At 36.2% G+C, this 13,033-nt stretch overlaps 1 protein-coding gene across 1 annotated transcript in view; it reads right to left on the bottom strand.

Annotated features, from left to right (window-relative positions):
- Positions 1-13,033, bottom strand: part of TMEM196 (transmembrane protein 196) — a 261,077-nt gene that overhangs the window by 145,113 nt on the left and 102,931 nt on the right. The window lies entirely within an intron of this gene.

Here is a 13,033-nt window from a genome sequence, read left to right as displayed (position 1 = left end):
TGGGTCAGATCCATATTTATTTGTCTTTTCCCCAAAGGCACTTCCCACTTCATATGGCACAGGGGAAGAATTGTTCAAGCAGAAACCTGCTATTTCATTAGGTTGAGTTGTCAGAGAACACATGAGCTATAAATTGAAGGGGGAAATCCTAAGAAGGAAGGCACCAGAGGCAATGAGTTTCCAACCCAGGATATACACTTTCCTCAAATCCTCGCTTGACCTTTGAATTACAAGGAAAACTCCAAGAAGTCTAGTGGAAAACAACAGCTGGAAAAGGTGAAAAACTTGAGTAGTTCTCTTAGCTCCTGAGTAGATATCTTAGCTCCTGTATCTTGGTATTTGTATGGCTGGCACTTGAGTTCTAAAATTAACAAGAGGTAGAGTCAGTTAAGAATTCAGTGGCTATTTATAAATGGTGTGTGCCAACGTTTCCTAATAGAGAGTATCAGACTATTAAGTGAATCCATTTTTTTGCTTCAAAAAACCAAATGGACAATATAGTTCAAGCCTGAATCCTAACAGTCACAGCTATGAAGACCAGGATCCATTCTTACTTAAGGTTACATCCTTTAATTAAAGTCATTATACTTCAGTGCAGAGATCAGAGGTAGAGAAATTGTAACATATGCTTGACTCTGTAATATTCTTTCATCCTTTTTTTATGCATTTAAAATGTTGAGATTTTCTTATTAACCTATATAAGGATCCCCAAGTAAGAAGTTATTTTTATAACAACAGATGATACAACTTCAAGTTCCTTTAATCTTTTAGAAAAGTCATTTCCATTGTTTTCTGCTTAACAGATGAAGATATTTTTCCTTTCTTGAGCAATCATATTATTCTTAAGAAATGTATTGAGATTTCTGCCTATTGTACTTTTTCCCCTGCTAATGACCATTGCCCACAATGTTTCTCATGATCATGAAAATTATACAGAAGTTATGAAAAATTATATGGACGTTATATGGAAGCAGCAGTTCACATACTGCTGAAGCCTAGCTTATAGGATTTTGAACATAACCTTACTAGCATGTCAAATGAGTACAACTGGACAGGAGTTTGAAAATTCTTTGGCAATATCCTTTTTTGGGGATTGGAATGTAAACTGACCCTTTCCAGTCCCTGTGGTCACTGCTGAGTTTTCCAAATTTTCTCACATAATAAGTGCAGCACTTTAAGAGCATTATCTTTTAGGATTTTAAATAGATCAGCTGGAATTCCATCACCTCTGCTGCCTTTGTTCATAGTAATGCTTCCTAAAGCCCACTAGACTTCACACTTTAGGATGTCTGGCTCTAGCTGAGTGAGCACACCACCATGGTTATCCAGTTCATTAAGACATTTTAGAAAAGGCAGAGGAGCCAGAGATCAAATTGCCTTCCTTGAATCATAGAGAAAGCAAGGGAATTCCAGAAAAACATCTACTTCTGCTTCATTGACTATGCTAAAGCCTTTGACTGTGTGGATCACAACGAACTGGAAAATTCTTAAAGAGATAAGAATACCAGATCACCTTACCTGTCTCCTGAGAAACCTGTATGCAGGTCAAGAAGCAAGAAATTAGAATTGAATGTAGAACAGCAGATTGGTTCAAAACTGGGAAAGGAATATGTCAGGACTATATATTGTCACCCTGCTTATTTAACTTCCATGCAGAGTACATCATGCACAATGCTGGACTGGACAAATCACAAGCTAGAATCTAGATTGTCAGGAGAAGTATCAAAAACCTCAGATATGCAGATGATGCCACTCTAATAGCAGAAAGTAAAGGGAAACTAAAGAGTCTCTTGAGGAGGATAAAAGAGGAGAGTGGAAAAGGTGCCTTAAAACTCAACATTAAAGAAACCAAGATCATGGCATCTGGTCTCAACACTTCATAGCAAATAGATGGTGGGGGAGGAGTGGCAACAATGACAGATTTTATTTTCTTGGGCTCCAGAATCACTATGGATGGTGACTGCACCCATGAAATGAAAAGAGGCTTGCTTCTTGGAAGAAAAGCTATGATTAAACCTAAAAGGCATATTAAAAAACAGAGACATCAGTTTCCAACAAAAGTCTATATAGTCAAAGCTATGGTTTTCCTGTTATCATGTATGGATGTGAGAGTTGGACCATAAAGAAGGTTGGTAACCCAAGAATTGATGCTTTTGAACTGTGGTGCTGGAGAAGACTCTTGAGAGTCCTTTGGACTGCAAGGAGATCCAACTAGTCAATCCTAAAGAAAATCAACCCTGAATATTCACTGGAAGGACACATGCTAAACTTGAAGCTCCAGTACTTTGGCCACTTGATGGGAAGAATCAGTTCATTGGAAAAAACCCTGATGCTGGTAGATTGAAGGCAAAAGGAGAAGGGAACAGCAGAAAATGAGAAGGCTAGATAGTATCACTCAGTGGACATGAATCTGAGCAAACTCTAGGAGATAGTGAAAGACAGGGAGCCTGGTGTGCTGCAGTCCATGGGGTCACAAAGAGTTGGACACAACTTAGTGACTGAATAACAAAGTATATTACAGTAAGTACCCTGTTAAAATTACTAACATTTTATCAATATGAGTTATGAACTATTACTGAGTTATTAATAATCTCAGTTCAATCTAGTAAAGATATTATATGCTCCTTTTTATTACAGATACTTCCAACCCTGCTCTGCTTGGTTCGTGAGGTTCTTCCCAATGACTAAATTCACCTATGATTACTGGACATCTTTTATCTATTGAATCTATACATTTGGGAATTTTAAAAAGATGATTAGTGTGTTTATATACAAATGATCAGTACAGTAGAGCTGCAGTTGTCCCTCTCATGACTTTAACCTGGTGACTGCCCTATTCATATAACTCAGGTGGTTTCTCATCTTGAAATCCTGAGTATTCTGAGGAGTACTCATCTTCTTTCTCCTCCACTTCATCACCATTATAATTGGTCTAAATTCACATCTATTTATTTAGTTTTTGGCCAGTGTGGCTCTGGAGATAGCATTTCTAGTTGGGTGTGATCTTTCTGTATCACCCTCCTCTTTTTAATCACTGTTATTTCTTTATCATTTTCTGTGTTTAACTTTTCTTAATGGTTAGTAATTCTGGTATTGTTAGTGATGGTAGGCCATCTAGTTTATCTTTGGATACAATTTTTCATTTATTATTTCTGGATCAATATATCTGAGATGTAAGATTTTTTTCTTTGATTCAAAATTATATTCTTTGGACAATCTAAAGTATCATTCTTAGAATTTTTAAAAAATAGTCATTTGTGTTACTACTGCAGCTATGCCCACTGGTCAGAAAATTTTTTCTCTAAGAGCCAAATGTTAAATGTTTATGTCTTTGGGTCACAAGAAGCAAAACTAAACAACTGTTATTGCCAAAGAGCTAATAGTCCTTTTACATTTTATGTTTTAATTCTTCATTTATAGGCCACACAAAAGTAGGTAGAATCCTAGGTTAAGTCCCTGGGCTATATTTTCCAACCCTTCCTCTTTAATACACCTTTATCAGGTGATGGGATGACTTTCATTAGAATCTTTTAATTTCTGTAGCCTTCATTTCTATTAGTCCCACTTGATATTTCCTTATGAAATTAAACGTATACCAACTTTGTGATTCAGAAATTCTCTCCTAGGTATTTACTCCAATAAAGGAAACAATTCATGGAAGAGTTACATTAAAATGTTTATCTCCTTTATTTATAATAGTGCCAAACTGGAAACAATACAAATGTCCATCAGGATAAAAGACTTAAAAATATTCATTCAATAAAATACCACTCAGGAATAAAAATGAATGAACTACTTATGTAAGCAACAACATAGATAAATATCAAAAACTACGTGTTGGGCAAAAGAAGCCAGACATAGAAGAATGCTGTATTATCTATAAGGAGATCAAGAGGTGGAATGCCTTTAGCTTAACAGAAATTGATTATGACACGGTAATCTATAGGGAGTAGGAATTAGGTAATAGGGGGCATAAGTAAATTTTATAGAGTTATAGAAATGTTCTATTTCTTTATTGGAGTGTGGGCTACACAGGTATAATCATATATAAAAATTCATTTAATTTTGTCTAAATCTATGGACATCACCATATGTAAAGTTTACTTCAATAAAACCACAAAAAAGCATTTAAAAATATGAAAAGATACCCCTCATTAATATAAACAAATACAATATTTACCTCAATATATATACTTGACAAAATATTACCATATGAAGTTTAAGAATACATGAGGGATGATAAACCCAAGTTGTGTTTTTTCCAGGATTGCAAGGTTGGCTTACCATTTGAAAATCAAAAATTTAATTCACAAAATTCACAGGAAAAAGGAAAAATCCCATATTATAAATTTAATGGATGCATAAAAATGTTTAGCAACACATCATAAATTAAGAATAGTAGAGAGATTTCTCAATCTAAAAAAATGTCTCTAACAAAAAGCCAAAGCTAATATTAAACTTACTCAGGAAAGACTATTCACCCTCTCCCACACTCGGATCAAGGAAAAGGCAGTGATGTCTACTTCTGCAACATCTATGCAATATTGTATTTGAAGTTTTAGCCACTGTTAGTAAATCAAGAAAAAGAAAGTACATAAAAATCAGGAAGAAAAAAATTATAATGGTAAAATGGGCATTTGTATGTAGTTCTATAAATATTAATACAAAAGTCAAGTCTCTGAGAGTCCTACTCACAATGAATCAATCAAATCAACCCTTACCTCTGATACCACTCTCCTGACCCAAGGGATGGGCACTATGCTATACTCTTTGACCAGTTTATACTATTTCAATAGATACTCTCTGAGATTATAATGGTAATACTGCTGTCAAGAACACTGGAGGATGATTAGCATAAAATATTGGCAAGACAGGGCAACAATGACACCAAAAGCCTCAGAAAATTACATTACATGTCCTACATGCAGAAAGACGATTGTTCAATCTTTCTGCTTAATTCATATTCTACAGGACATACTGGTTATGTGAAACACATCTGCTTGAATGATCAACACAATTGTATAGAAACTCCTATATTCTATTTGAATAATATCTTAAATGCCAACAATAAGTGAAATCATGTATTTAATGCTTGATCTATGGAGGAGACACCTGCCTTTGGAAAAATAGTATCTTTAACTTATGAGCTGAATTATCACGTTTCTCAGATTACAGGGTCAGCTGATTGCTGATTGCCCTGGGAGCAACTCCATCAAATTAATTTCTTTGCAATTTTAATTTCATAGTGAAGGAATAAAACTGTGGGTTTGAACTTGCCTTTAACTTTTCATCATATGCCCCCTAATATTCTTCTTATTTATGTATAATTGGATTCCATTCATCCCTTTAATGTTTGTGGTGTGCACAGTCCTATGTCTAAGTACTGAGCTACCTTGAAGTGCATCATTTAGTAGAATTAAGCAAGAGACTAAAGCCTATGGCTATGAGACATGGTCAGGAGCTGGCAGCCAACAGATGACAGAATGAAGAAAATCTGGCCTCTAACCCAATTTTTCTGCCTCAGAATTTATTATTGGAAAACAACTTGCCCCCTCCCTGGTTTATGAGAGACTGGCATGGAAGCCTTGAAGCTATGGCCATGCATAATGGAAATCTTGCTTCCAGTCCTGTATTTTGGCACTCAGGATTTATGGATGAAGACCAGATCTTCCTCCAGCATGTTAGAAATAATGAGGCCTGATTCTGTAGAGAGCAACTGTATGGCACAGGGGGCCAGCAGCCTCTGTTTCTGACCAACCATCTCCACATTTGACCAGGACTGCTCAACTTCCCTACTTAACTGGTATGCATTTGTATGGAGCTTCTAGAAGTCTAGTACCTTTCTGAGAGGGAAGCTTGCAAACAATGGTCCTCAAAGTACCAGCTGCATAAGCATTACCTGGGAAATTGATGAGTTCAAATCTAGTTTATATTGATGATTTCCTTGATGTTAGTGTGTTAGGTGGCAGTTCCCAAATGCATTTCACCACAGAAATTTTTACATGGGCACTCTTCAGGTTTGTGTTCAATGAAGTACTCCTGATAAATAAAACAGAGCTTTGGAGAATGCTATTTGAACTGGGATATAGTTCAAAATTACACCTAATGATATTTCCTTTCCTTTAGTCAAACAAAAGGCATACATTTGAAAACCACATGAAGAAATAAGGTCATTACTTTTATTTTATTTTTTTTTATTCTGAGTAATTTATTTATTTATTTATTTTTTATTCTTCCAATTTTATTTTATTTTTAAACTTTACATAATTGTATTAGTTTTGCCAAATATCAAAATGAATCCGCCACAGGTAATACATTCATATTAAATGGATAAATTAATTCCTTAAAGTAATTATTGCTGAAATCTAGTTTTTCAAAAAAATTATCTTGTGGTTAAATAACTCTAAGTTTCTAAAATGTGCCAACATATGCTGATTTGTCCTCTATTTTCTTCATTTTGTAAAACGCTTAGCAAATATGGCTATAATCAAGACAAATTAGCTTTTTAATTAAAGAAGTAAGGATAGAATGTGCCAATGTACTCAGTCATGTCTGACTCTTTGCAACCCTATGGATTGTAGCCCACCAGGACTACAGGAGCAGACAGGCTCCTCTGTCCATGGGATTTCCCAGGCAAGAATACTGGAGTGGGTCACCATTTCCTCCTTCAGGGGATTTTCTTTATCCAGGGATCAAACTCACATCTCCTGCATTGGCAGGTGGATTCCTTACCAATGCACTACCTATGGATAGAACAGCTAACTGAAATCCCCAGTTAATCCAAAGCTTTATTTTAACCAAGATTCAACTAAGCAATAGAGTCAACTTAGCAATAGAGTCAATAAGTATATAGCTGGATCCTATTCATGGATAAATCATTAAGAATCTAGAAAATGAGAAACAGATCAACCGTTACTGTGCATGTTTCCATAGTTTCAATGCCTATGAGACCCAATCTTCCGGAGTTGTCAGTATTCCAGGTTTTAAATTAGAAGATGTCTGCATACTTGCTCTAAATGGTATTCCAGGAAGCTCTCAAACTGATTTTAACTATGTCACATAAAAGTCACTTAATTTGAGCTGAAAACTAAATGAGTTTCTATCCAAAATAAGTTCTGAACCTGTGTCTTTGTACTGTCACTGGTGACCCATTTTCCATATTTCATGAGCTATGAAAATTCACAGTTCTACCTCCATGCAAAGCTGGCTTACCAGTTGAATAATTGGTACCAAATGGAGATGGTAATTCAAATGAGAAATGTTTTTAAATATTAGTTATCTATCCATGGAGAACAAAATGAAGACAACTGATTATCTCATTTCTTAAGTAGAAAAACTTGATATTAATAATAATCATAATATCTTGTTATTAATTGCTTAAATAGTAAAAATATCACACAAGACAGGTTAAATTAATTCTTAATTAATTTAGACTAAGCTCTCTTTCTCAGAAATATCTACTGATACATTTCTACATATGTTAAATAATTTATTTAATAGCAAGAGAAAAGTCTAAATGCTCAATAGGACCTTGTTTAAATAAAAATTAACACACATTTACAATGAAATCCCATGAATGCTCATGATTGGTTATAAATTTCAACTAAACCCATAAACTTGAAACTTCAGCTTTTTGAGAGAGTACCTTCAAGGAATGGAAAGTTATGAATACAAGGCTTTCAGAGTGTTTCTCAGACATTTTCCACAAAGGCACAAAACATGTTGACGTTAAAAGAACTTTTAGGAGTACTGATTTCAGTTAGGAGATACTGTTGTAGCAATAGTGGAATTTGCTTTAATTCAAAGAACATTTGGTTGAAGAAGCCTTGCCTTCTGGTCTCAGTGTTGTTATGATTTTGCACAAGTCCCTGAATTTCTTCAAGTGACATTTTTCTCATTAGAAAAAATCTTTAAGAACCTATTGCTATCAAAAGTTCTATAACCTCTTGTATCATTGCACTTAAATTGTTTTCATTAATATCTTTGGGAGAGCATGTCTTTAGCAAGCTGAGAAAGATTCACAAAGAATTCCTTCAGAATCAAATACTATACAGCACTATGTTCTTACTCCCAAATCCTGATGGAGAGGTTCCATGTTTATTAGGTAGACTATACAGCACATAGTGGGTCATTCCCATGGATAGGCTCAATAACCAGTCTTAAGTATTCTTAAATATCAAGCCTAGCTAGACATATCAACTTACAGCAGGAAGGATGGGAGATGTGGTAAGAACAGAGATTTAGAAAGGACAGTTTTGTCCTAGAAAATATTTTAGACTTGCTGAAGCTACTTCTTTATTCTTTTTATGTAATACTGTGTCTTTCTTTTGAAAATGTGATTATAAAACTGAGTCAAGTGTGGTGGGTGATTGGTAAATATTAGATAAATAAATATTAACCCAGTGAGAGACAATTATATTTTAAATTTAAAAATGCCAAATAACTGCTGAAATTTACACAAGTGCCAGAAAATTGTATACAGTCTCCCACATAATTTTCAAGGCATCTACCCATGTGACTTTACATGGAGAAGAGGCTCCTGACAGAGCTGGGAAAATTTCTAATGACTCCTGGGGATTTAAACAGTGTTGGTTAGATCACATGACTGGCAGATTAGTCAGTCTCTTCTGAAAATCTTTGAAACCAAGATTTCTAACTCAGGATTTGTCAGAAGCATAATAAAAAACAACTTTTTGGGTTAGAAGCTCTTTCTGAGGAGTTCCATAAAACACTGAATTATTAATACAAAAATTTTAAGGGATTCTTTAATAAGAACTGCAAGCCTCCTGCAGTTATCTTCTTACAGCTTTTGCACAATCTCTCTCACTTTGAATGGAAGAGCAACAACAAAAAATTTCATTGCCTTACAATACTACCTAATACCTACACAGAAAGCACAAGAAAAATACTTGGTGGGCCTAAAAACAATTTTCAGAAGAACAGAAGTATGAAACCGATATTATCTTTCTAGTTTATGTTTTTATGAATGCAACACCTTTCTTCCCAGTAGCTTAGTCCCATTTCATTGATTAATTCATCTGACTACCATGATCACTTTAATCAAATTCAGAATTGGAGCTAAGTACCTATACACACTGCATGAACTAGGAGATACAGGTAGGGCTGCAAATGGTCTCATTAAACTACACATTACACACGTGCCCCTAGAAATTTACAGAGATATCAGTCTATATTCACTGATGATCTATTATTACATTGGTAGATTCTAGGATTAGGAGATTTAGCCAACAAAAATTCAGCATACACAGTTAAATTTTAATTTCAGATGAACAATGGATAATATTTCAGAATAGGCAAAACACACATATTTTGTGTGTTTTGCATGAGACATACTTATACTAAAACAATTTCTGTCATCTGAAATTCAAAGTTAATTAAGTATCTTGTATTTTACCCAGCAAACACAGCAATGGCTCCTGACAAAACATCTCTTCCAATCCACACACTCGTAGAGCCCTCATCCCTTTCATCTGGGCTGCACCTGCAGCTTGCAAACTGAAAGAGCATGGTAGAAGCGATAACTGCCAGTTTCAGGCCCAAGCCTTGACGGTACCTGCAGCTTCTGCTTTTGTGGTTTGTGGTGCTAAGCCATCATATAAGAACTACAGCCACCCTGATGCGATTACATAGAAGTTCACTTAGCTGACACCAAGAACTGAGGCCCTAGGCAAATAACCCCAGGTGAAATGCTCCAGTCAGCTCTAAAGCACTTGAACCATTCTAGCAGAAGCACCAGATATGTGAGCTAAAAAGTCACTTTAGGTTTTAGGGCCCCAGTAGACATCATGTGGAACAAAGACTTAGCATGCCCGTAGTGTCTGTTTGATTCCTGATTTTGAATCACGAGAAATACCAAAAAGACTGCTGTTTTAATAGATGATCATGACAGCCAAGGACCAGCCCTGACTCTACCTAGTTCCTTTAAGGAAGTTGTCTGACCTCTCCAGACCTTTTGAAATGAAGAGGAAAATATTTGCCTACTTCATAGGTATATCAAGAGAATTGATGAATTCCCTTGTCTACTGTGTTTGAGAATATTAAAAGTTGTATAAATGTTAAACAGATATATGTGAAGGTTTTGTAAAATCAAGGTAAATATCTAAAAGGGAGCAAATGCAATGTTAAGGAGTAAGTTTGAACATGAGAGGTGGAATACTCAAGAGAAATTTATTTTTTTAGAAAAAAACCTTCATTTCTATTGTTTTTTCCTTTTCTAATTAGCTTCCCAGAGCTTAAATTTGAAAGGACTCTGCAGTGGATTCTATAATTTTAACTTTTGTCTCAAACATAAGAATGGTTGTGTACAGTTGTGAAAGCTGGAGAGGGCAGAGTCCTAAAGAATTTATGCCTTCAAACTATGGTGCTGGAGAAGACTTTTGAGAGTCTCTTGGACAGAAACAAGATCAAATCAGTCAATCTTAAAGGAAATCAACCCTGAATACTCATTGGAAGAACTGATGCTGAAGCTCCAGTTACTTTGGTCACCTGATGTGAACAGCTGATTCATCGGAAAGGTCCCTGGTGCTGGGAAAGATTGAGAGCAGGAGAAGAGGGTGTCAGAGGATGAGATGGCTGGATGGCATCAGTGACGATGCAATGGACATGAACTTGGGCAAACTCCAGGAGAAGGTGAGAGACAGGAGGTCTGGTGTGTAGTAGTCCATGAGGTCACAAAGAGTCGGACATGACTGGGCGACTGAACAGCAACACATTAAGAATGAAAACTCTAAAAGGAGTAAGTTACATTGCAGTACTTTTTCACATCAGCAAGAGGGAAGTAACTCTTCAAAGATGTTGCAAAAAGAAACAAAGTCATACACTGTGTGCAATCTTGATGAAAATTTATACAGATTAGCCTGCAAATTGATTTTTATATAAAACTACACTTAAGCTAGATAAACCAAAAGATATCCATAATGTCAATCAGGATGATATTTGGCTACAAGTAACATGATGTGGCAGAGAAGGCAATGGCACCCCACTCCAGTACCCTTGCTTGGAAAATCCCATGGACAGAGGAGCCTGGTAGGCTGCAATCCATGGGGTCGCTAAGAGTCAGACACGACTGAGCGACTTCACTTTCACTTTTCACTTCCATGCTTTGGAGAAGGAAATGGCAACCCACTCTGGTGTTCTTGCCTGGAGAATCCCAGGGATGGCTGAGCCTGGCGGGCTGCCGTCTATGGGGTCGCACAGAGTCGGACACGACTGAAGCGACTTAGCAGCAGCAGCAGCAACATGATGTGGAAATAGTGGCAGACTTTATTTTGGGGGGCTCCAAAATCACCACAGATGGTGACTCCAGCCATGAAATTAAAAGAGGCATACTCCTTGGAAGGAAAGTTATGACCAACCTAGACAGCATATTAAAAAGCAAAGACATTACTTTGCCAACAAAGGTCCGTCTAGTCAAGGCTATGGGTTTTCCTGTAGTCATGTATGGATGTGAAAGTTGGACTATAAAGAAAGCTGAGTGCCAAAGAATTGATGCTTCTGAACTGTGGTGTTGGAGAAGACTCTTGAGAGTCCCTTGGACTGCAAGAAGATCCAACCAGTCCATCCTAAAGGAGATCAGTTCTGAGTGTTGGACTGATGTTGAAGCTGACACATTGGAGGAATGACGTTGAAGCTGGAACTCCAATACTTTGGCCACCTGATGTTAAGAGCTGACTCTTTGAAAAGACCCTGATGCTGGGAAAGATTGAAGGCAGGAGGAGAAGGGGATGACAGAGGATGAGATGGTTGGATGGCATCACCAAGTCAATGGAGATGAGTTTGAGTAAACTCTGGGAGTTGGTGATGGACAGGGAGGCCTGGCATGCTGGGGTCCATGGGGTCGCGAAGAGTCGGACATGACTGACCAACTGAACTGAACTGAACATAAGAAAATTTCTGAGGTACCCAGAAGGAGTAGAGTGGCAGTTCCACAAAGCGTTACTCTTTCTACTGGGTTCTCACACAGTTTATATACATTACCTTGTGATCCCTAAAGCCTGCTAGAGTGGTAGTCATCACATTCATCCCTTCCAAGCAGGAGGAAGGGGCAGAGAAGGGCATACCCTCTCCTTTTAAGGGCACTTCCTAGAATTTTCACAAGAAGACTTTTGCTTGATTTGTTTTGGCCACAACTTAATCACATGGTTATATGGTTGGGAAAAGTAGTAGCTGTTCTGCATGGCCAGATTTCCATTCTAAATAGAGATGACTATTTCTAAGGAAGACTATTTAAGGATGACTATTTCTATTCTATTTTCATATTGTTTTCTTCTTTTTTAAATTTTCAAGCCTTGGTAAATTTAAGAAAATTGAAATCTTATCAAGCATCTTTTCTGACCACAATGCTATGAGACTAGATATCAATTACAGAAGGAAAAAAAAAAAAAAAAACCTATAAAAAACACAAACACAAGAAGGCTAAACAATACACTTCTAAATAATCAAGGGATCACTGAAAAAAATCAAAGGAAATTCTAAAAAATACCTAGAAACAAATAACAAAAACATTACAACCCAAAACCTATGTGATGCAGCAAAAGCAGTTCTAAGAGGAAAATTTATGACAATAAAATCCTACCTCAAGAAACAAGAAACATCCCAAATAAACAACCTAACCTTATACCTAAAGAAATTAAAAAGAACCAAAACCCCTCAGAGTTAGTAGAAGGAAAGAAATAATAAAGATCAAAGCAGAAATAATTGAAAAAGAAATGAAGAAAACAATAGCAAAGATCAATAAAACTAAAAGCTAGTTCTTTGAGAAAATAAAAAAAAATAGATATACCATTAGTCAGAGTCATTAAGAAAAAAAGGGAGAAGACTCAAATTAATAAAATTAGACGTGAAAAAGGAAAAGTTACAACTGACACTATAGAAATACAAAGGATCATAAGGGATCACAACAAGCAACTGTATGCCAATAAGATGGATAATCTGGAAGGAATGGACAAAGTCTTAGAAAAGTAAAACCTTCCAAGACTGAACCAGGAAGAAACAGAAAATATGAACAGAACAA

The sequence above is a fragment of the Bos mutus genome, chromosome 4 (genome assembly GCF_027580195.1).
Source record: "Bos mutus isolate GX-2022 chromosome 4, NWIPB_WYAK_1.1, whole genome shotgun sequence".
Taxonomy (NCBI): domain Eukaryota; kingdom Metazoa; phylum Chordata; class Mammalia; order Artiodactyla; family Bovidae; genus Bos; species Bos mutus.
Note: the sequence above shows the minus strand (reverse complement) of the source record. Positions and strands in the feature narration are given on the sequence as shown.